Source organism: Nanorana parkeri, unplaced genomic scaffold, assembly GCF_000935625.1.
Source record: "Nanorana parkeri isolate BGI_ZX_2015 unplaced genomic scaffold, ASM93562v1 scaffold79, whole genome shotgun sequence".
NCBI classification, from domain to species: domain Eukaryota; kingdom Metazoa; phylum Chordata; class Amphibia; order Anura; family Dicroglossidae; genus Nanorana; species Nanorana parkeri.
In genome coordinates, this window is record NW_017306347.1 from 92695 (window position 1) to 118017 (window position 25323).

At 45.0% G+C, this 25323-nt stretch overlaps 1 long non-coding RNA gene across 1 annotated transcript in view; it reads right to left on the reverse strand.

The window, feature by feature from the left end:
• Nucleotides 1-266: 266 nt before the first annotated feature.
• The window catches only part of LOC108804951, a 25450-nt gene continuing 393 nt past the window's right edge, over nt 267-25323 (reverse strand). The window contains exons 2-5 of the long non-coding RNA XR_001942388.1: nt 22749-22754; nt 9397-9404; nt 4839-4843; nt 267-277 (exon numbers count right to left, since the gene is read on the reverse strand). This is a non-coding gene — a long non-coding RNA (uncharacterized LOC108804951). The remainder of the gene's footprint in view (nt 278-4838; nt 4844-9396; nt 9405-22748; nt 22755-25323) is intronic.

A 25323-nucleotide genomic window follows, 5' to 3' on the forward strand; every position in this document is an offset into this window, starting at 1 on the left:
GAGTGCAGAAAGGTAGATAATATTGTGCTGGTCGATGCAGGACTGAGAGATGCCGCTACATTATTGCCAGAGTTTGTATGGTTGTAGAGCTTTTAGAGGAGGGGTAGGCAGCCTTGGCACTCCAGCTGTTGTGGAACTACAAGTCCCATGAGGTATTGCAAGACTCTAAAAGCCACAGATCTTCACGGCTCTAATGATATTCTACTGTCAACATTTTGGGGCCACACAGACTCCTTTATCAAGGCAACAGTGACAAGAATCGATGAGCTGAGCTGGCCTGGGTGGGTATTCACTAAAAACAGCCAGAGATCCAGGTTTTGGATAACATCCCAGTTTCTACCAAAAAAATATACTGCACAACCTGCAACCTGATCATCATCAGTTGCCAGGCCATAAACAGCTGGGCTGCTTATTGCCATTGGTTTCTAGGACGCATGCGACCCACACAGCATCATTGGTTGCTAGGACTCTGTCGGCTGGTGCACAAAGCATTATTGGTTGCTAGTATGCAGGCAGGTACACCATAACAACTGAAGACTTGGTGAGGCTGCGCGTGTCCTAGCAACCAATGATCCGTTAGCACAACCGTTGTTAGGATGCTAGTAGCTGGGCCACACAGCCTCACTGGTTGCTAAGGCACATGCGGCCCTACAATGCCATTGGTTGTTATGGTGTGCTGCCTACATCCTAGCAACCAAAGATGCTGTGCAGCTCAACCACCGGTCAACAAATTATGTGGTGTAGGCCACACAGCCAGAAATCCAGGTTTTGGTGAACATCCAAGCGTACAGATTCCAGGGCCACCTGTGTCCTAGCAACCAATGACACTGTGCTGACCAGCGCCTGGTCCACACAGCATTATTGGCTGCTACGATGCAGGTGGACACACTATAACAACCAGTGACGTTGTGAGGCTGCATGTATCCTAGCAACCAATGACCTGTTAGCACACCAATCCCAGTGCCACCTGTGTCCTAGATGCTGTACAACCCGCACAGCATTATTTGCTGCTAGGATGCTAGCAGCTGGGCCGCACAGCATCATTGGTTTCTAGGACACAGACGGCCCCACAGCATCATAGGTGGTTGTAGTGCACCTCCTGCATCCTAGAAACCCATTACACTGCACAGCTTAGTCACCCGTCAACCAATGATGTGGTGCAGGTCACACAGCATCATCAGTTGCTAGGACAGAGAAGGAAGTAGGTGGTCAACCAGGCCAAATTGCTCACCCATTTTATGAACTGTGAACAGCTTGGACTCAGTGACCACTGACCAGCTTGGCAACAGTGACCACTGGTCACTAGGGATAAGCTTATCCATGGTGTCCAGCAGTCACTGTTGCCTCAATGATGGGATTCCATATAGCCTTCAAAACTTGACCCTATTCTAAATCCCAATTTTTCTACATTGGTCTGCTGGTGACTCTTTGCAACCATCCCGTATTAATGGACAACAACGGCGCCATGCGTCAGGTCCCATTTCAGCACCCGGTGTCACAAGGATGAAAGGACGTAGTGGTCTCTGTCCACACTGGAGAGATGTCTCATCACTTCCTGTCCCGATGGGACAGAGAAAAATGTCAACCAGACCTGTCTCAATCCAGGGGTCCACGTGGTCCATGGCGTTCGCTTATAGCTAGAATGTTAAACCCCTCTCTGAACTCCATCGCTATACATTATGTCTTATTTCCCTTTCCAGATGATCTCTTTTTCTTGTTACTCCATATTCCTCATTACACAAATTACTCAATTAGCAAAGTCTCTGCAATAGACAGAGATGAAATCTTGCTGGCGATGCGCCAAGCCATGGTGAAATAATAACAAGTAAACATCATTATGTGTTTCCCTCCCGGAGCCGAGATAGACATGAGTGCTCCTTGACTAGCATTTATGCTGAAGAGATAAGAAAAAAGTATGCAAATAAAAAAATAAAAAAATACATGAATATGAAACAGAAAAACATTTTTTTTTTGCGAGGAAAAACACCGAAGAATTTCACACGGTGAAGAAATGAGTGAATCTACGCTCATTACTAAGGTAAATCAGGATAGTCAGAAAGCCGAACACCATTCACATATAACATTGTTATAAAGATCCTTAAAACAAGGCTACCGTCAGACATGTTTATTCATGTGAAGTATGTTCATGCTGAGTAATGTTTAAAGGAGAACTATGAGGGGAGTGATTTCCACTCAACTTCATAGTTCAAGCCAAACTGTGACAATGAAACTGTCACACGTCGACTCAATAGATCGGGAAGTGAGCGAACACATACCGTCGCTCACTCACATCTCGATCACCTCCCTGCAGAGAGCCGTGACTGTCACTCACGGCTCCCTGCAGGGATCCCCCCCTCTCCAATCCTCCAGCGCTGACTGGTGGAACGGACGGGGGATGGGGCGGGTACATCTGGCTCTGCCTCTAGATAGGCAGAGCCAGCTGTCAATCACGTAGCTGGGTGGATCTCGACAGTAATGTCAGGATCCGTCCCAGCTGCAGCGGTCTCAGTAGGGAGGACGCTAGTTTGTGTCCTCCCATGACCCTTAGGAGAACTATGGGGAAAAATACTTACCCCATAGTTCTCCTTTAAGTGTCACCTCGTGACTTGCTACAAAGTTACAATGTTGTAGTCTGATCACTGGGGAGAGAGGAGACTAAGGAAATGCTTCTTCCTGTTTGCAGAAAACTAATGACATCAGTCCAGGTAAAGTCACATGACTGGTGTTCAGGAATAGCCTTTTGTTGATGATAAAAGTATTTCTGAAAAAAAATGATAATCTTGCTGAACATGCAATGTACACATTACCACACTTTACTGTGTATTACAATATGTGTATTACAATATTCCGTGCGAATGGAGGCAAAGAACAAACGTTCTTAATATATTTTCTTTTCAGGTTGAATGTCATAGGAAAATGCAACATTATGGCCACTAGATGGCGCTAAGAAGCATAGGAAATTACTATTTATTCCTCTGCTCCTCAGCTCCATCTAATGACCATAATATGGTATTTACCTGTTATAAGTATTTAGTTCCTATGCTCCTCAGCTCCATCTAGTGGCCATAATGGGGTCATTTTCAAATGCTACATTTGACTTGGTAAGGAAATATACTAAGAACATTCGTCTTTACTTCTCAGAACGAACGTTCACAGACTTTCGGAAGGACGAATGGTCCTGTGAATGGTATATAAATATATATTTCCTGCAGAAGACGTGTAGCCAAACCTCTGTTATTAACCTTAGTGGTGAGACAAGTTGTTTTACATGCTGGTGTGTGCCATGATACCTTTCTACTGTTTTACTGTTTAAAGCCCATTTCGTGTGCACCTTACTGTATAGCTGGTGATGAATTGTTGAGTGCGTTTGTCATTTGTTTATCTTGACCGATTTGGTGCAGTGACGCATGGTGGTTCTCAGCTGCCATTGGGATGTGCGGGATCCCTTGTGTGTCCCTGTGCCTTTAAGGAGGTTGGGCGCCTAGTTTAGAGTTAGGACCGCACTATAAGAGGTGCCTTGGCGCGGCTGTGCGGCTTTCACATTTTCTGCAGAAGACGTGTATCCAAACCTCTGTTATTATCCTTAGTGGTGAGACAAGTTGTTTTACATGCTGGCTGGTGAGTGTGCCATGATACCTTTCTACTGTTTTACTGTTCAAAGCCCATTTCGTGTGCACCTTACTGTATAGCTGGTGACGAATTGTTGAGTGCGTTTGTCATTTGTTTTGCTTGGTATATAAATATACCCCCATGTTGTGAAGGGACCCTGTATGCGCAAAGCTGCTTTATGCCCCTTTAAACAATAACATAGATGTTATTTAAAACTACATTGATCTTTTTTAAGTTTTTATTCTGATATGAGCAAGTTTTCATATATACTACACCTGAGAATTGGAAAAAGTACATATTTCAGCTTGTTTTCAGAATAAAAAGCCCTTTAAAGACAAACTTCATGTAAAATCCAGTAATCCAGTAAATCTATATATCTATAGATAGATGGACAAACTGTACACCAATGCACAACAGGGGGGTAGGTAACCATTTCCTGCCTGTGTGGAAGGAATACGCAAGACAGAAAACACCAGTGTGCAGTGACCCAAACAGTTGGGTTCACCTCTCATCAGTTGAGAGCAGCAGTCGGTACCATGAAGGATGAATTCTAATTGGACACCGTGGTTTACCGCGCTCTGCGCATTCGCTTTGCTAAATAAAGTTCAGTAAAGACGTATGGAGCTGCAGCTTTCCGCAAGCCGCTGGATGCTGGGAGCTACGTCATGCACATACGTTGCTTGTAATTCTTCATCAGTCTCACCATTAGAGAAGATGATGTACTATACATGACCCCAGCGTCCTGATGAAAAAAGAGAGAGAGAAGGGAAAAAATAAAATTCCATGCGGCATGAATTTTATATGAGCTCTGGACTTATCCTCCAGCTTATAAATCTTGTATGGAGTTATGAATCTTGTACAGGATGCCTGTTCATTTTTACAAGAATTCTGTTCTATTTTCCAATCTGTTCTACATTTCTGATTACCTGGCAGAGAGGTGGAGAGCAGCCGTAAAACGGGTTGTAGTATTTTAGGAAAACCTAAATTTGGCCCTCGCTTGGGACACGGTCCCCGTCCAAACGTTGATGGAGATATAAGAATAATGTATTTCCTTTATATTTTCATTCTGTGTGTGTGCGGGCTGTTCAAAGCATAGATGAGGCTATAAATTGCTCTACAGTTCTCTATGTTCATATTACATATTGAAAGCTAAACTCCAATGAAATAAAGTGATATTAAACCTTTGTTCTTTTTAAAAATTCACCACTTTTACTTAATAAGCTTTTAACAGGAGCTATTTTAACAGGAGGCGGCCCGCACCTGGGTGACACCATTGGAGGGGCGACACCAAAATGACTGATGGTCATTTTGGTGTCACCCCCCTCTAAAAAGTCGGGCACTCGGTCATGGGCCGAGAGCCGACAGTGTCAGGAGAGAGGAGGACACCCGGCGGCATACCTCATCCTGTCGGGTGAACGTCCCCTCCTCTCTCTGCCGGCGTCCATCTCCAAGATGGCTGCCGGCAGGCGTCAATAAGATGACCGCGAATGCGCGGTGACGTCATCGTGCACACCTGTGGTGACGTCACGGCGGGGTGTCACCCAGTCTCCACTCCGGGTGACACCCGGCCTCGGGATGCCCCTGCGTGCTCCCGCCTAGGAATTGAGCTGAGCTGTTTGCGACCACTAAAGCCCCATTCACACTGTACACGATGCGTTGCATTAGCAATAATTTTTTAACGGATGGTAACGCAAGGTCAACGGAAAATGAATGGGTGTGAATGGGGATAGTTCACACAACACCATTGTATTGCGTTAACATACGTTGCGCTTAAAAAAAAGTAGAGCATGCTTGCAAGTCAAGAGACTCTTGATTGACTTGCGAATACTTTTCCGTTATTTGGTGTGAATGCACCCTAAATTACAAAGCTCTCAAAGAGCCACACCCTTGTTCCCTCCTCCTTTCAGTATCTTGACAGGCAGGTGCAGCAGCCTATCGCTGCCTGGTCCTCAGTGGCCTTAGGATCCCTCCTCTCAACACTGAATTTCTGGTGAATGTGGACCATTTGTAAGTGTTTGGAGGTGAGATACCCTGACCTGGTATCAGCCTCCTCCAGTCCCTGTATAGCAGGGCTGGAGCGTGAGAGGAAGAAGCAGCACGAGGAGCCCATCAGTTCATGCACTGATAAAAAAGATGACCATCAAAAAGAAAAAATGTCGGAGGCTCTGGAATTTTTTTTATATTCTTATGGGAGTTCAGACTTCTGAAGGTTAGAAACAAGCTCACTCTGGTAAGGGGCCTCCGAACAGCCAGGCTTTCCTCATGGGATACCCAAAAGACTCAAGTGGGGATCAGCAAAGATGGGCACCAAACAAATATTATTATTGTTCACAATGGGATCAACTCGATAAATCAGATTTGGAGATAAACACATTCTCCTTCCTCAAGACTAAGATGAAAACTTGAGCACTCAGATTAGTAATAGCTCTTTGTGAGAAGAAAGAAGAAGAAAACTCTCCCAGTGTGACTTACTCCTGTTTAACTGAAGTGCACATACCAGGAGAGTTTTCTTCCTATAAAACAAAGATCCCTCCTGCTATTACTACTTTGAGTCCTCAAGTTTCCATCTTATTTTTTTTAGCCCTGAGGAAGGGGGAAGTGTTTGCCCCCCTAACATGTTGGCTGCTTTTATAAGTTAATCAAATTGTGAATAAAAACTTTTTATGGACTTTGTTGGTTTGGTTTGACCGCCATCTTTGTTGATCCACACTGGAGAGATGAGCTTATCACTCTGCTGCTTTTCTTCTAACAGGCTGGGGCAGGCCCTGGGCAACCTGAGTTCAAAGGAAGTGGGCTGAATGATGTTGGCCATTAGGATGAGGACATCTAGTGGCAGAAAAAAAGTACTGTGGGGAAATCTCTGGTTTAAAGGTAAATTCTGCAGCTAATGCTGCTTTTGTTATCTTGCCTTTTTATGGGCTTTTCGTTTTTATTGTTATTTTCAAGTTCTTCTTAAGCTGCAGCCACTTAAAAAAAAAGTCCTAAACATTGCACCCTTCAGCTGATGCAGGTCATAACACTAATTGTGTCTAGGAAATGATGTAAAAGACATCTTAATAGTCCCATGGCTGCCGGCATTGGTCCTCTTTGCTCCCACCTTGGAATGTGGGCAGATACTCTGACATCACCACATACAATGCAGGACCAGCGTCCACTGCTGGTCCTGCAGCAATGTACGTGATGGTGTTGGAAAGTGGGACAGTGATACATAGAGATAGGAGTGGTGGGGCAGTACTGGTAGGGTTGGTATCATTGAGTCAGGGGAGGCCCTTTACACAGACACTTTCACTATATTCTGAATGGTCAAGATGAGAGAGTGCCTGATTATTAAAAAGCAAAAAGAATACGATAAATCTGAAGATGGCCACATATCCAAACTGGGCATGTAAAGCATTAGTCAGCAACCAACAAGCCAATGGTAATTCTAAAAAACCATCAGAGATCCACAGCTATGATGGAAGACACAGGTCATGGAACAACTAGAACTTAAATGCTCCACAAAACTGGACCTTATGGAAGAAAGACAAAAATAAATCCTTTGGTTAAAAGAAAAATGTCTATAGCAAATGACCACAACTGAACTCTACTATATGTGGCCGAACCTTATAACCCCAAGAACACCATCCCCATGGTGGCAGCAGCATCAACAGAAACTGGGAATATGGTCAGAATTGCAGCAAAGTTGGTGGAGTAAAATGCAGAGCAATCCTATAGGAATCCTCTTTCAGCCTGAGAATGACCTGAGACTGGGACAACGGTTCACCAGATGGACAATGACCCCCAACACACAGCTAAACCTAGATTGCAATGGTTTAAACCAAGAACCTGAATATCTTAAACAGTCAAAACCCAGATCGAAATCCAATGGAGAATCTGTAACAAAACTTGAAGGCCATTGTTAATTAATTGACCCATCTAACCTGTGAGACTTAGATATACAGTATGAAGAGAAATGGACACAAGCTGCAGGATCCAGATGTGCAAAGCCGGTGGAAACTCAACCGTAAAGACTTGCAACTATAATTGCAGCCAAAGTGGCTTTACCAAAGGGTGGCTGGGTTGAGTACATAGATAACCAACCAATGGTTACTTTTTGGCTCAATTAAAGTGTATGTCCAAGTGTTACCCAAATGTACTCCCAAACCTCCTACTTCCCCTCTAGATGTTGCCCCATTTTTTTTTCTTGTACCTTGTTCTTGTAGTGAGAAACAGCTTTTATTACTTCCATAGGCACACCCCCAGAACTACAGACATCTCACTAAAGGCCTTTTCCTACACAACTGGGATCTTAATTTAGCAGACGCACTGTACCCCCAAACAGAAGGTAAGCAGCACATTGGATTTTTGACAGATCAACTGGTATTTGTCTGTACTTGCAATTTATATTTTATATTGCCCTGACATTGAAATCAAATGGCAAAAATCCAATTTCCACCCATTTTTTATTTCAGAGTATAACTGCGTAAAAGTCCAAGGGCGAGGGGTGAGTTTTTTTTTGTGCACATTACTGGATGTTCATTTTGTATGACCCTTATGATTTCTTGCGAAACATTCATTGTGTATTGATTGTAAAATCCTCGGCTCTATTACATTGCTTACGCATTTCAAGCTTGCAAAAAAGCTTTTAGCCGTGGCATGTTCAAAGCCCATCTTTGTTATGGAAGCACAAAAAAAGTGGCATAATGCGTTGCTTATGCGTTTCAAGCTCGGAAAACCTCATAGTCTTGGCTAAGGCTGTTTTGTACGCTTTCAGTGTAAAAGCAACGTACTTTGCCCGCTTTCAATATTTTTGTAATAAAGATGGATTTGTAACATCACAGACCTTCTTGAGTGCCAGTTTTCCACTAAAAGAGATAGACATGCCCACTTTATTTGGTTGGTGATCGCATGGATTGATTGGATGTGAAGCTATTTCTTAAAGGCTTGAAATGTCTACCAACATCTTGCAATATCAGCTGTTAAAGGTGATTTTGGACTAGGAATGCTTTGATTGCCATTTGCATTTCTTAAAGCATAGTCTAATCCTGGATAAAAGGGCCTGGGTAGGGATGAGCTCTGGTTTGGATTCGAAACCTAGTCCAAACCTGAGCTTCTCCACACCCAAAAGGAGCTTCTGCCAAAAAGGAAACGATGTTCCTTCCAGGTCACCCATTCAACCCAGTCCAACCCTGAGCACCTGAGCAAGGAAGTGCCATGGACACTTGCACCCCTTCAGCAGCGGGCCGGGAATTCCCCATCTGCAGCTTAAAATAAGCAAAGAGGGGGGCGTGGCCAAGCAATGGAGCCGTAGAGACTTGTGTGTGCTGAGCTCTGCTCCCTAATCTACCGTTTACCGCTCACTGACTGCAGTTTACTCTCGCTACCCTACATGTACGGCACCCGGAGGTCCCGCAGATCAACCACGAAGACCACCCGGAGGACCATACCTGGTTACTTCTCCCCCGCGACCACGAGATCCCAGGCGGCCGCTCCAGCGCACATGGAGTTAATCGGCCATCTTGCTTTCCACGGGACGCGTCTTCCCCGACAGAGCCCGGCGGCGCCGGCTACAGCCCTCTCGCCCGCGGAGTCCTCAGCATCTGACCACTCACCCAATCTCGGTCGCCGAGATTGCTGGTCTCAACCCTGCAACATGCAGATGATAGCTTTCACATCCTCTGTAGAAGACGTGTATCCAAACCTCTGTCATTGTCCTTAGTGGTGAGACAAGTTGTTTTACATGCTGGTTTGTGAGTGTGCCAAGATGCCTTTCTACTGTTCTACTAATCTACCAACAGCCCCCCCGACCCCCGAGGCTTCGCAGAGGACGCTCTGGCTATCGGGACAGTGGCGACCGGCCCAGGGACCCAGCGTCTCACGAGGACTGAGAAAGCACCGACTAGCCCATGTCACTGGCTACTTATTTGTTTTTGTTTTTTTCTTTCCAATGACTTTCGCAGTGTCCTGGTTGAAGCCATGACGAGGATACCAGCCCAGAGCCTCACCCGGATGAGAAAAGACCTACCGGTGCGATACAGGATCATCTACTGACCCATGAACCCTAGGACTGGATTTGGACGGTTGGTCCCCACTATACTCCTCCTCTTCCCTCCGAGAACTTTTGGAACCACCGGATTGTCCTCCCAATCCGACTCCGGCCACCTGTAACCACCCCTGCTCACCGTTCCAGTCTGCTGACCCTCTCCCACCAAACCCCCCTCAGTCTTGTGGTTCCAGTCGTATCCTTATAGATTGTATTGATCCCTGGGCCTCCTTACAGACGCTCACGTCCCACTAGTACACATGCTTGACCTACTGTGGACGCATGTTTTATAACCCTTTCCATTGCAGGTTCCTTCGGATCGACTAGCAACACCACCGGGTCATGCCTCTGATATAACTAAGATGTGAACGACTGATTTATATCCAGGGTTTGTTAGTGGGGGTCGGGTTACTTCTGTACACTCCCCACACCCTACAATGACACACAGGCCGACAGCCTTGCACATCACTGTAGCACTATGAGGGGTGTCTTGTTTGTTACCAACTATATGGTGCCAGGCCGCCCTGCCTGTGCAGCCGGGCCTTTCTCTGCGCTGGCTGTCACCTGCCGCATGACTCGACGCCCGGGAGGTTCACTCCTACTCATGGACCTCGAGCCACCCCGGGGGAGGTTGACTCGGACGGGAGGTTAACTAGCACTGGGGGGAGAGAAGAGGAGGTAATACGGTTTTTCTGATATACTGTTTTCTTAATGGTTGAAATGTTTTTGAGATACTGTTGACTAGGCCTAAGCGACCTGGCGGCCATAATCCTCCTGTCAAGATCGATTACTAGTTTGGGTGCCGCATAACGGGGTTAGCTCCCTGAGATGGGTAGCACGGGAGCATCTCTCGTTGCGCTTCCTTGCTTTACACTCCCCCACCTAGATTTCCTCCTCGCCTAGGGCGTTGAGGACTGTTTTAGCACTCAATACCTGTTTTTTGTTTTTGTCTCTGCCCTGTTTGATACGTCTACCTACTTAGTGTGGGCAGCTGCCCTATCCCTCCCTCCCCGCCCCTGAGCCACCTACTCTCTGACCTAACTTCTCTGCCGTCTCCCTTCTTTGACCCTTCTTTCCCTTTTCTGTACAGGCTTCTTCCTCTTACCTCTACTTGTCTCCCTTTCAGCTGACAGACATGGCACGCCGGGTGGATAGAACGACAGCGTCACTCCCCACTAAATTCTTATCCTGGAACGTAAAGGGTCTCAATGTTCCGGAAAAGCGGTCCAGGGTCCGGGGGGGTTTGTGGAGACACAGAGTACAGGTAGCTTACCTCCAGGAGACACATTTTCAGTTGGGCTGCATCCCGAGACTCTCCGACCATTTGTGTACCACAGCTCATCCCCAGCTGGAAAAACCCGAGGGGTCAGTATACTAATTGCCAAGTCCGCGGGCTGGCAACACATCGCCACGTCGGGGGACGAGGAGGGCAGATACCTGTTTGTAAAGGGTAGTTTTTATGGCTCACTAGTGACCTTGGCCAACATTTACGCCCCCAATTCTGGTCAGATCTCCTTCATGGAAGAATGCCTCCTGGCTCTATGAGATTTCGCAGAGGGGATTCTTGTTGTGGGTGGTGACTTTAATGTTGCACTTGATCCACAACTGGACGTCTCCCGAAATGCCTCTCACCTCTCTTACGCCTTTCTTAGAAAGCTGCAGAAGACCCTACACGCAGAACAACTGGTAGACGTGTGGCGACTTATGCACGCTAGAGAGCGGGACTATTCCTTTTACTCTACTGCTCACAGTGCGCCACTCTGCCATAGACGTCCTCACGATATCTGACCATGCCCCGATCCTGATTGACATACTGCTCCATTCAGAAGGACCCAGACCATGGCATTGGCAGCTGAATGACTTCCTTCTTGAGGACGCCCTACTGATTGACCGCGTTAAGCAAGACCTCACTTACTTTTTCCGACATAATCAGATATCAGAGTCTTCACCTCTCTCCATCTGGGAAGCCCACAAGTGTTGTGTGCGGGGTACCCTCATAGCTCATGCCTCCCACGCAAAGCGAAAGCGCGCCGAAACGATCTCTTCACTACTGGCGCAAATTGGCAACCTTGAGTCCGGCCACAAACAAACCCTCGCCAGAGCGGTGGAGGTTGAGCTATGGACGTTACGCCAGCAACTGAATAATATTCTTCTAGGTAAGATCAAAGCGAAACAGGTGAGGGTCAAACGTTCGTACTTTGAACACGGCAACAAGCCCGGCAGGTCTCTAGCCTTAGCTCTTAGGGAAGCCCGAGCCCAAACCTTTATTCCCACCATAACGGGGCGCGATGGTACTCTCCTCTCTAGCTAACTTCTTCGCTGAACTCTATAATCTAGAGAGCCCTGGGACCCCAGATTCCATCTCAAGACGCATCGCCAAAACCCAAACCTATCTTGAACAGACGAATCTGCCCCGCATATCCCATGAGGAAGCGGAGGGCCTAGAGTCACCCATCACCGCCCGATATCCCTGCTAAACATAGACCTGAAATTGTTCTCCAAAATTCTGGCCAACCGTTTGCTGCACAGCATAAGTAAAATCATCCACACTGACCAAGTAGGTTTCTTACCACACAGAGACGCTAAAGACAACACTGTCAGGGTGCTGAATGCGATTCATTTTGCCACCTCGAAGCGAATCTCGACCATCCTCCTGTCAACCGACGCGGAAAAGGCATTTGACCGGGTGGATTGGTCGTTCCTACATGCGACGCTCAGGGCGGTTGGGTTTGGGAACAATCTATGCAGATGGATATCGGCGATCTATTCTACCCCTACAGCTGCCCGGGTACGGGTAAATGGCACGTACTCTGCCTACTTTCCACTAGCTAACGGGACACGACAGGAATGCCCGCTCTCTCCGTTACTTTTTATCCTAACACTGGAACCCCTACTTTGCAGAATCAGAGATAACCAGAATATCTCGGGACTACTCCCTGGCCCAAAGACGCACAAAATAGCGGGCTACGCTGATGACCTACTGTTCATGCTGACCAAACCTACACTCTCCCTTCCAAATCTCATGGCCGAGCTGGAGACCTATGGAGAGCTTCAAACTTTTAAAATCAATTTTCAGAAATCCGAGGCACTTAACCTCACAGTGACCCACTCCTCTCTCATGGGTCTCCAAGCAGCCTTTCCCTTCCGCTGGTCCGCTTCACACATCCCTTACCTAGGGACGAAACTATCCGCATCAGTCGCCAGGGTTTTTGAACTTAACTTCCCGCCGCTGCTATCCGAACTTAAACGCGATCTATCCAAGTGGTCGGGTCTTACCATCTCTTGGTTCGGGAGGAACAGCGTATTGAAAATTAATATTCTCCCACGATTACTCTACCTGTTCCAAACCTTACCAGTACACATCCCCATGTCATTTCTGAAGTTAGTGCGGAGAGAGTTCACCTCCTTCCTGTGGGCGAACGGTGCCCATAGACTGAACAAGTCCCTACTGACACTGCCCAAATCAAGAGGGGGATCGATTTCCCGGACCCCATTCGATATCACCTGGCCGTGCATATGGCCTGTGCATTCGAATGGTGCAATGTGACTTCAGACAAACGCTGGCTACAATTTGAACAGGCAGTCTCCCCTTTACTGTTGACGGGACTTCTCTGGACCACGTCGCCCCTGCCCAGGGAAATATTACAGCACCCACTTACAGGTGTCACGATACGAGTGCTTAAGAAGACACCCGCGTTACTCCCAGATAGCAACTCGCACTCTATCATGTCGCCAATTGTAGGTGACCCGGCCTTCGCTCCCAGTCTCACCGACGGATCCTTCCAGCACTAGTGGAAGCTAATCGCTTCCGGATTGGGCATTTCCAACCCATCGAGAATTTCACCAACCTAGACTCAATTAGGGGCTTACTCGATCCTCCACTGCTGCGTTGGCAGGCCCTGCAACTCCGCAGCTATCTTTCTAGACTTAACATGTCCCCACCTCCACGTACAGTACTGACACCATTTGAAGACGTCTGCATGGCAGGTAGTTATGTGGAACACGGCTTGTCCAAGGCATACACCCTCACGATGCTGCCAGCTGACCAGACTGAATCTAACTTTTTGACTAAGTGGGAAAAAGACCTAGACACTACGTTCACCCGAGACCAAAGGGATTACATACTTCACTTTGCGCACAAGGCCTCGATGGCTAGTTCCATACAGGAGACAGGCTACAAACTGCTCACCAGATGGTATTATGTCCCAACCAAGCTCCACAAAATGTTTCCTCAGACTCCTCCGACATGTTGGAGATGTGGACAGGAAGAGGGCTCCATTCTCCATGTGTTCTGGTCCTGTCGAGGCCTCGGGGAGTTTTGGGATGCAGTCCTTCGGATAATTCACCAACTCACAGGAATGTCTCTAGTGGGGGATCCAGCTGCGCTGTTGCTCCACTTGTGTCCACTGCCCAGGGCCCGATACCGCAAATCACTGCTGATACACCTGATCAACGCAGCTAGAGCCTGTGTGCCGCTGTGTTGGAAAAGTTCCACTCCACCCTCAGTGAAGATGTGGCTTCGTAAGGTAGATGAAATTCGAGTGATGGGAGGAAATGACTGCTTCCCTACCTCACAGAGACAGTGCATTCCGCAAAACTTGGTTTTACTGGCTTGAGTTCCTCTATTCTCCAGAATATGGTGGGCTAATGGTATACACCATACACCTCTCTCGTGTATGAATGAATACCAGTGTAGCAATGTTTATCAACTATTGAGCCTGATCATGGTGTGCGTTGAATTAATGTTCTGCAGATTAAAGCCCGCAGACCCAGGCTCGCAGTAGGGCACCAACTGACCGGCCAATCTTATCTTATGCTACCTACTGAGTGCAGGAACCGAGATACGCTTGCACAATTTGTATATATACTATATACTATATATATATTAAATTCCGTTTTGTATGTTATTGTACCTCTTTCTTTTTGTTATATGCAAAACTCAAAATAAAGAATTAAAAAATAAATAAATAAATAAGCAAAGAGACAGGAAGCAGTGATGTCATTGACCTTATATGTAACTACATAAGTTCAATAACATCAGCACAAGCATTCCATCCCTTGGCTTAGATGCAGCTGAGGGACGGTGAATGCATGTCCTGCAGCTGATTGGGCAGAAGTGCCCATGGAACTTTCTTGTTCGGAGGAGCACAGGTTGCTTACAGAGTATAGTTCAAATCTGAGCTTATCCTCATGGACTGTGAAAGATAGCTCGTTGGCCAGTCTCAAATAACTGATGACTGAGCCATTGGTCCTAAGGCTCACCCATCTATAGAGGTCTTTAAAGTGAACCTTTCCACACAAAGCTAATCTAATTCTGAAATTAATCGGATTTAGATCTATTTTAACAGCAGAATCCCAGTCACAGTGCTGCTAAACAAAATGAATGAAAGGCAAGTCCCATTTATATGGACCTTTCTGGAGGATCCACAAGAAAGGTAGAGGGGCTGGTAATATATAGGGAGCAACTGTGATGGGCAGCGCAGTGGCTTAGTGGTTAGCACTTCTGCCTTGCAGCAGTGGGGGCCCCTGGTTCAAATCCTGATCAGGACACTATCTGCAAGGAGTTTGCATGTTCTCCATGTGGGTTTCTTTTGGGTCTCAGGTTTTCTCCCAAAGACCAACATAGTAGGTTAATTGGCTTATGTCTAAATCAGCCATGTTTGTATGTGAGATAGGGACCTTAGATTATAAGCTCTTTGAGGGCAGGGACTGAAGTAAATTGTCAGTGCTATATAAATACCAATTATATTACATTTCTCCTCTTTAGCCGTACTCTATGGCTTCACTCCACCACTGTAGCCTCAGGAAGTTTTCCTCTTGCTACTCAACCTTGTCAACTGCCCCAACATTGGAACACATATAGGTCTTTGCATTGTTGGGTTCACTATTGGAGCAAGGTGAGCAAAGACCTCACTCTGTCCACTCATTGTCTCTTTAATGTGCGTTAAGATCTAACCACTCTTCGACTCCCTACCCCACCAATCATCCAACCACACAGACAACTACAACTACAAGGATACCCTTTGAGACCTGGCTACTGAATGTTCACCAGAAAAGAGGCCCTGCTCTCTTTTTGGTCATCTGCAAATCCAGAATCTTAGCAGAGGAACCAAGACCATTTGCGGTAATTTGCTCATCATCAAGCCAACAACCTGCAAGGGCATCAGATGACTTCTGAGACATCAAAGGGCTAGAATAGAGAATGAGGCTGGGCCGTTCATCACTTTGCTGAAATACGTCTACAGATGAAACGGAGCTCATTTGTCTGTTTTGTTCCCCTCTTGTTTATTTTTTCCCCCTGCCTTTGTTATTATGGTCTTATTTTCCCATTAAAAATCAGAGAGAAAAACAACTAGTTATTTTTAGACTCGGCTGCCCACAGATCTCTTCATCGCTGCCTTCTGAATCCAGATAAAAATCCTACACAGCGGCCAGGCTTTAAATAGCACCTAGCTGCAAACGTTCGCATTCAGAGATCACTCTCCAGACAGATGGATGCCTCGGTGTAATGCATGAGCCGGCCTGACACGTTAGCGCTTGTGTCTGTAGTATTGGGGTACTTCAATAATAACGCTACTTGACATGCAGCTCAGATTGCGATACAGATCCCGCCGTCTGCAGCCAAGGGAAGTCTTAGATTGCTTTGCGAGACGACCCCTGTTACAGGTCTCAGGAAAAGCAAAGTGGTTGGATATGTAAGTGCACTCCTGGGGCCTGTTTAAAAGCCCTTGCGCACTAAATCTCGGTCAGGAAGACGGTCACATGACCTTGACTTGTTATTTAAATGATAAGTCCGCCTGAAGCTGAAATTTAGGGTCTGGGTACGGGTACGTAAGGAAGAAAGTTGGATCACAGGCCAGCATCTTATATCTGTCAGAGGCTCTGCAGGACAAAATAGGCAATGGACCCCCCCCCCGTCATACCCCCAGTTATATATAGGCAATGGACACACCCCTGCCATGCCCCAAGTTATATATAGGCAATGGACACACCCCCGTCATGCCCCCAGTTATATATAGGCAATGGACACACCCATGTCATGCCCCCAGTTATATATAGGCAATGGACACCCCCCTGTCATGCCCCCAGGTATATATAGGCAATGGACACACCCCTGTCATGCCCCTAGTAATATATAGGCAGTGGACACACCCCTGTCATGCCCCCAGTTATATACAGGCAGTGGACACACCCCTGCCTCTTCCCAAGTTACAGACCATTAAGAATTTATATGCCAAAAATGATTGGTGAAACCCAGAATTGTTTTTTTTTATTCACCATAACTTTTCCTTTATATTTTTGTATAGCAAATTAGATAATGAAAGAGTAATTCAACTTTTGTTGATAAAAAAATCAGTCCCCTCTGGGTGATCTGTGTACATTGGAAGGATTTAAGCAAACTTTGTTGCAGTTTCTGTTCTGAAGAAAAAGCTGTTTGCTGCACCATGTCCTTTCCAGACTGATCCCTGAATGGTAGGATCGGGATCATTATAATCAGCTGGTGGACTTACTGTGTTGAAATGAGGAATGGTGCAGTGTCGGCGTCCCTTTAGAGGTAATTAACCCTTAGGGAGTATCTCACCAAAAATTAAAATCCTATTGCAAGGGATGCCAAAAATTATACTTGTATCTCAGTGGAGACTTCTGGGAAAATCAGTCAGCCAATCACAGAAGCAGGAAGTGACATTTCTGGGGCCATGCCCTATACCAGGGATGGCCAAACTCCGGCCCTCCAGCTGTGGTGAAAACGGAAAATTGTATACTTACCTATCTGTAATTTTCCTTTCCTGACGCCAATACATGGCAGCATACAATGGGTATGGCTCCGCCCCCAGCCCCTTATATGCTGCCATGGATTGGCGTCAGGAAAACGGAAAATCGTATACTTACCTATCGGTAATTTTCCTTTCCTGACGCCAATACATGGCAGCATACAATGGGCTGGGGGCGGAGCCATACCCATTGTATGCTGCCATGGATTGGCATCAGGAAACAGGAGGAGCAAGGAAGTAAAATATTGTCAGGAGCACAATAATCTGGCAAACAGGAAGTGCAGAGGCATGGCTTAAATCGGAAGTTCAAGGGAGGAGCAAGGAGTTCAGAGTTCAGCAGAAACTCGGTTAAACTGAGGATTACACAGGAGATTAGGCAAGGAGCTATCCAAGGTGGCTCAGCAGGTAGAACCACAGCCAGCTACAGAAGAGGCCTTGGGTTTAGATCCGGTTCCTGACAGTTTGGGGCTTGACAAAATGGGAGTCTTTAAATGGTGCGGATATTGAAAAAATGGGTGTGGTCATTGAGGTGTGCTGTAAAGCTTTCTCGCACAGGGCGCCTAAAGGCCTAAGGCCGGCCTTGTCTGGCGAAACAGATGAAGTGCAGAGGTTTTTTTTTTGCTGTTGCTGTACATTGTGACATGTCAGGAATTTATTAATGCGTACTTGTAATGTTACTGAAAGGTCCTATTTAAGCTCCCCTTCTCCGGGTCACTTGATCTTTACTCAGTGCATTGGAACCTGTACAAGAAGCATTGAGTGGGCAGCAGAGTAGAGCCAAGAGTGTGCAGGTCCTGTGCCAAAATCCTGCAGCTTTATGATCCCGGGACAGAAGGAACTCCTTTACTCTTTATGCTTACCTGTTTTATAAGTCAGGAGAGCTAATCCCAAACGCACCCAATGCTGGTCCCTTGCTGTCACATAGACTTGATGGATCAAAAAAGTTAAGCTGTCCATACACTGTTAGATTTCTTTGTGTTACGCGCTAAACATTGTAGACAGACAGATCCCCCGTTGTGGATAAAAAAAATAATTTATATATGTCATTATTTTTTTAAATTATTATTATTTTTTATTATCATTTATTTATATACATTCTTTAAGTGCCAGTGCCCAGCTTCCCGTGCCTTTTGTTGTAATATCTTGTTTATCAGCCCTACAAATGGCCAGAATTGAATAACAATTTTCACCCTCTAGACTTCAGTGAGGTTCACTGTAAAGTTTACGATCTCGAGCAAGATTTGCAAAACTGTGAACCGAACCCATGCAGGTTTGCTCATCCCTACTGGAATGGTACGTTTGTTAGGAAAAGTGCCAGAGATAGCTGGAGCTGCTTATTTATTTTTATAAGATTCTAGGAACTGATTGCTTTTAATTTTTTCTGCTCAAGCGAGAGCTTTAAAAAAACAAAACACTAAAGTGATGATATCTTTCTGGCATTATAAATAAATCATCTCTAAATGGGCACTTGGAGTCAATGTATTCTTTCTTCACTTTATAAAAGTGCTATCAAACACACAGCCCTATTTTCTATTCTTTTTGTAATACTGTGAGGAAAATCAATCAAGCATTGTTTCACATACATAATAAAATTAAATTGCTGGAAATGCACAGATACTCTAGAATTCCTAATTCAAAACACAATTGATTCTTACCCTGAATGAAAATCAAATGCATTTTATATTCCCAAAAAAAGTTCAGTGGAAGGACGGCAGCAAACGGTGACTGGAAGATTCTTATATTTCATCGTACATAAAGCAAGGATCGCCTGGGATTTTGTTAGCATCCACATTCAATAAGTGTGCCTTTCATCTTCCCATGATGCACTGAAAGTAAAAAAAGAAAATAATCAGATTAGTAGCATTGATGCTCAGCATCCCAAAGCAACCAGTCAGTATCCCAAAGTGAGCAGATTTTGGAATGGCATCCATTTAACCAATGGTACAGGAAGCAGAGGTTGAGATCTCCATCAAGGTTGAGATTTCCATCATCTTCAAGAACTCATGGCGGATATCATCACCTTTAGCCACATCTAGAGGGGTATTGGGTCTGCCCTACTTTAGCTTTGCTGGGGAAAACTGGGTTTGAAAACTATTTTCTGGAAGCAACCAGGGATAAGGAAGGGGACAATCAACAAGTGGTGTCCATGATGACACAAGTTTTTCAAGAAACCATTCATATTTTGCCACTTTTAGTCAGGTGACAATAGATAAGCAGCTCTCCTTGGGTAAAATCTTCTCCAGCAGAAAGGTCAAAACAAAGACCTTAGAAGACAGAAGATCCTAAATTAGATGACACTTCTCAGTCCTCTTCAGAAGAAGAATTAGGTAGGCTCAAATTCTCCTTAGTAAAACCATTTGTGAAATCAGTCAGGCAAGCTCTTCTTTGAGAAGATGCGGCTGAACAAAAACAGATGAAGAAAAAAATCTTTAAACATCTAAAAAAGTAAGTTATCCCCTTTCCTTTCATAGAAAGGAGAATATTTTTGATGAATGGGACTATGTTGATAAAACAAATATTTGTTGCATAATTGCACTTGCACTCCTCTTTTTCTAAGTCTTCTAAGGGGGCATATAATTTTACACTTTCCTTTTCACTATATTGCACACCACACTATTTTTTTCCACCGCTCCAAGCTTGCTCCTGTGATGAACTACAATCTCAATACAAACTAGTAGTCCATCACTGGAACCATTTTTAATTTTTTTTTATTGTTTATCCGATTAACCGATTAATCGAACTTAATAATCGGCTAACTAATCGATTTTGAAAATAATCGTTAGCTGCAGCTCTAGTGTATACATGTTCGTGGTGTGTTTATAAGGTTAGTAAATCAACCCCATTGGGTCAAAAGTCCTTTTTAGATTTTGCCTAACAAAGTTTGCCAGGTTGGAGCCAGGTTTAATCGGGTTCCAGTGGGTTTGGGCCGACAGGGTCAAGGACCAATCGGTTTGAAAAGCAATTGTGGGGGTCAAGCATGGAAATTCCAAAGAACCCCCATCTCAAGGTCGTGCCAACAAAGTTTCCATCATGCACGATCAAAACTGAAATCATTCATACCTATGTGAAACCCTGTTTGAGCATTCCACTGGGGCAGGCAAAGGTAAAAAAGGTAAAAAAGCATCCAGCCAGGTTATCGTTTCATGGATGCTTGAGACCATATTGTTGGCATACAAGGTAAACGGCTTGCAAGAGTGGGTTATGGCACAGTACTTTGCAGAAGCCAGTTGCCGCAGAGACCATTTGTAAAGCAGCAACCTGGTCCTCAATAACTGCCTTTTTGTCTCATTACTGTGTTAAATCTGCCTATCTTGCTACTGTAACTTTTGGGCAGAATGTGATTTCCTCTGCTTCCACTTAAAATATTAATCAATCCCTCCTTCAAGTGTCAAATTATTTCCCATCAGGAGCTGTCAGGAAACAGGAAAATTGTCTTCAAATACTTACCATAATTTTCTACTTCTGAAAAGCTCCATGGCTGCATAATATCCTTCCCTGCTAGAGTAGGCTAAGTGCACAATGTAGAGCTTAAGTAAGGATTCAGATTATTAATTCACAATTCTATGGGGGTAGAGGAGAGGAGAGTACCCATCAGTATGCAGTTACGGAGCTTGTCAGAACAGGAAAATTATGGTAAGTATTTGGAGACAATTTTCCATTTTATTGTCATTATCCCCAGTGATACGACTATGACTCACTCTAAGGTTTTGGCAAGCTCGAGGATTAGATCCGGGGATAGGTTTTATGAGTAGGTGTGGGCTAGATGAGATACTGTATATGGTGTTTTTGTACATATTTTCTTTCTTTGTTTCTATTTTGTTTTCATTGTTAACATTTACAAACAGTTTTCCTTTTTGTTTTTATTCAGGCAAATATGAAATAATTTTCCATCCAGCGTGCAGGTGGTTCTAGATTGAAGATGTTGCCAAAACACTTCAATTATATATAGATGTGCCAGCCATTCCATTAGGGCAGGCAAAGGTAAAAAAGCATCCAGCCAGGTTATCGTTTCATAGATGACTGAGACCATATTGTTGGCATACAAGGTAAAGGGCTTACCAGAGGGGGTTATGGCACACTACTGGGCAGAAGACAGTTTCTGCAGAGACAATTTGTAGACAATTTCCTGTGTTAAATCTGCTTATCTTGCTACTGTATATTTTGGACGGAATGTGATTTCCTCTGCTTCCACTTAAAATATTTAGCAATCCCTCCTTAAAGTGTCAAATTATTTCACATCAGGAGCTGTAAGGAAAAAGGAGAATTGTCTTCAAATACTTACCGTAATTTTCTATTTCTTACAAGCTCCATGACAGCATAATATCCTTCCCAGCTAGAGTAGGCTAAGTACACAACGTAGTGGTTGAATAAGGATTCAGATTGAATAATTCACAGTTCTATGGGGGTAGAGGAGAGTACCCAACAATATGCTGCCATGGAGCTTGTCAATGAAGGAAAATTATTGTAAGTATATGGAGACAATTTTCCAGTTTGCTGTCATTATCCTCAGTGATACCATTATGACTCACTCTAAGGATTAGGTAAGCTTGAGGATTCGATCTGGGGATAGGTTTTATGAGTAGGTGGGGGCTAGATGAGATCTATGGTGGTTTTGTACATATTTTCGTTCTTTGTTTCTATTTTGTTTTCCTTGTTAAAATTTACAAACAATTTTCTCTTTTGTTTCTATTCAGGTGAATATGAAATAGTTTCCCATCCAGCGTGCAGGTTGTCCTAGTCTGAGAGGTAGTTATTCCTTTTTTTTTTTGCTTCAGATCAGTCACAGTTTGTATAATGGACACCTTCACTTTATTACAGAAGCCCAAGAGCTGAACAATTGAATCCTAATCTGGGCACTGGACCCTGGTTATCACTGACAGCTAGTAGGTGTAGAATCCCGGAGGTAAAGGCTCACCCATAGGAATGAATAGGGTCACCCAGCACATGCACACCTTGAAGACTAGCTGTTGGGGAGACACTTTTTCTAGAAAGTTGTACAGTCCCAGCATATCCTGTGCTGTTATAACGTCAGCAGTGTAATAGGAATACATACTGGAGTTGTTTCTGACAACATCACATCACTTCCAACAACGCCCTGGATTCCCAGTGTGCTTTTTGTTTCTTTCCTTGCTGCTTGATGTGATGCAATCTCCATTTTTCAGGACTACGTAGCACATCATGCATTGCTTCCAGCAAGCAATGATAATGTTACATTGTGGGAAGTTAAGACGCTGAGTTGTAGATCGGACGGCAGGCTTTGTTAGGGTGGTGAAACAAGGAAGAGCATATTCACATCCTGCATTGAGGAACTCCATCCTATGGGAATCTTCAATAAGTAAGTTTACAATCTTCTAGATGGATCTGGTCATTAGGAGTGGGATAGAACATGTGGAAATTCAATATAGAAATACAGATTTTTGATCATAGATACCCTTTAAGGCCTGATTGAGATGACACGCCTGGGGGATGCTGGGCAAGGCCTACAGACATATAAATGTTCTTCAATCTGACCACATATGACCAGATCAGGTAAACATTCTCAAATGTCGGTAAAAACCATTAGATATTAAGCATGCTGCTATTGTCAAAAAAGGAGATTGATGTGCTGCCAGTTTCTGCCACCATCTTTCAACGCAGGAAGATTAGTATTTGGCGCAGAGGATAAGGGGTAAATAAAGTAGGTAAAGTAAGTATGCAAACAAGGGGATACGTTTACTAAAAGGAAGGTCAGTGTGAGGGCTTACGGGGGTTCTGTCTGATGAGGGGGCTTTAGGGCCACTTTCTACACAGAAGCTACCTCTGAAGATGCCACTTACTTAGTAGTCATGCTACTCCTTACAATTAGGGATGCACCGATACCGATACTAGTGTTGGCAGAGCCGTTGCTAGCTCTTTTTGCGCCCGAGGCAAGAACTGAAAATTGTGCCCCCCCCAATAGACGTGTGCGGTATGTGACATCATGTGCCCCGCCTCCAGGACGGCGGCATGCAAGCGCCTTTGCCTATACAGGTGGGGGAGAGCAGCGGGGATCCGAAGAGCAGCTGGAGCCTGTGCCGCTCCTCTTCTCCCTGCCAAGCCGCGGCTGTGTTGGCCGCCTGGCACCCCTGTTGCCAATGGCTCCCTGTGCTCGTCATGGCAACAGGGGCAAGGGGGCGCAGCCAGGCCGGCCCTGGCTGTGCCCCCTCTCAGCTGCACCTGAGGCGAGTGCCTCACTCGCCCCATGGTAGCTACAGCCCTGAGTGTTGGTATCGGTGCCGAGTATTTGGGCGAGTACTCGTACTCGCCCAAATGCTCTGATGCCTAGCCCGATACTTCCGGTATCAGGAAGTCGGGCAGCGAGTCATTACACACTGCCCGGCCAATCAGGAAGCCAGGCAGCATGTAATGACTCGCTGCCTGGTTTCCTGATTGGTCGGGAAGCTGGCCAATAAGGAAGCCAGGCGCCTGTGTAATGTATGCAGCACCCAGCTTTCTGATTGGCCGGGAAACCGGCTTTATGCTCCCTCGTCACCTCATGACATGGCGCCTGGCTTCCTGATTGGCCAGAAAGCTAGCTCCATGCTTTCTCATCACCTAGTGACGTGTAAGGATTGTTTTCCTGGCCAATCAGGAAGCCAGGCAGTGTGTACTGATGCGGCGCCCGGCTTTCTGATCGGCCGGGAAGTCGGCTTCATGCTCCCTCGTCACTTCATGACACTGCGCCAGGCTTCCTGATTGGGACTTCCACTATCGGTATTCGGTATCGGCGAGTACCGGGAAAAAAGTATCGGTACTTGTACTCGATACCGAAATACCGGTATCTGTGCATTACTACTTACAATGTAAGTTTACAATCTGCTTTACATTTACTAAACTGCGTAATTAAACTGTCCATTTAGTCCGTATCCATTCCAGAAGGCCTTGGTGCTACAGTTGTTGGCAGATCTCTGAGAAATTGTACAATCAGAGAGTAACTTGTATCAGCTTTGGCCTTCAATACTTTCTTTCTTTTTATTTATTTAAGTTTTAGTAATTTAAACGAATAAACAACATAAATCACATAACGATATTCAAAGATTATTGAACAATTAATGAAAAACGCATGTGTGACAGAAGAACACTCATGTCCAATAATATAATAACAATATTACAGGATTGGAACAAAAGGGAAGGAAGACCATTAGACAAGGGAATGACAAATGACAAACTCTGGTTATGGTATTTGAACTTAATCGAATCATAAAATACATGGATGTTACCCATTAAATAAGTGAGAACTATAAGATGCGTTGCATATTATGATACAATTTAAAAGTAAATGAAAATTCATTGGATCGATAAATTAACACAGTATGAATCTGCGGCCTTAACGTTCAACCAGCTTGCCCAGATTTGATAGAAAGAGGCGTAATCATCCCGATTAGAATATAACAATTCTTCTAGAAGTCTTCAATACTTTCTGTGTCACTTAATCAAAACGGGAGTTCTAACTTCACCTGCTGCATGCTCATCGTGCTCTATATTGTGCTAAATAGAGCTGAATAGCAAGACAGGCAAGTGACATTTTTCAGATCAGCTTCTGTATTTCTCTTAACAATGAATGCAAAAATACAGTATATAGAGAGATACGAGAGAGGGAGAAAGAGAGAGAGGGGGAGAGAGAGAGAGAGAGAGAAATAGAGAGGGGGAGGGAGGGAGAGAGAGAGAGAGAGAGAGAGGGAGGGAGAGAGAGAGGTACAGTATACAGAAAGATACAGTACATACATGGAGAGAGAAATACACTAGACAGAAAAAAAGAGTGAGAGGGAGAGCAATACAGTTTGTAGGGATATACAGTATATATATATAGAGAGAGAGAGAGAAAAAAAAGAGGTAAAGAGAGCAAGACAGAGGAATAAAACGAGATATAGAGTATTTATATGGAAAGAAAGAGGGGGGGGG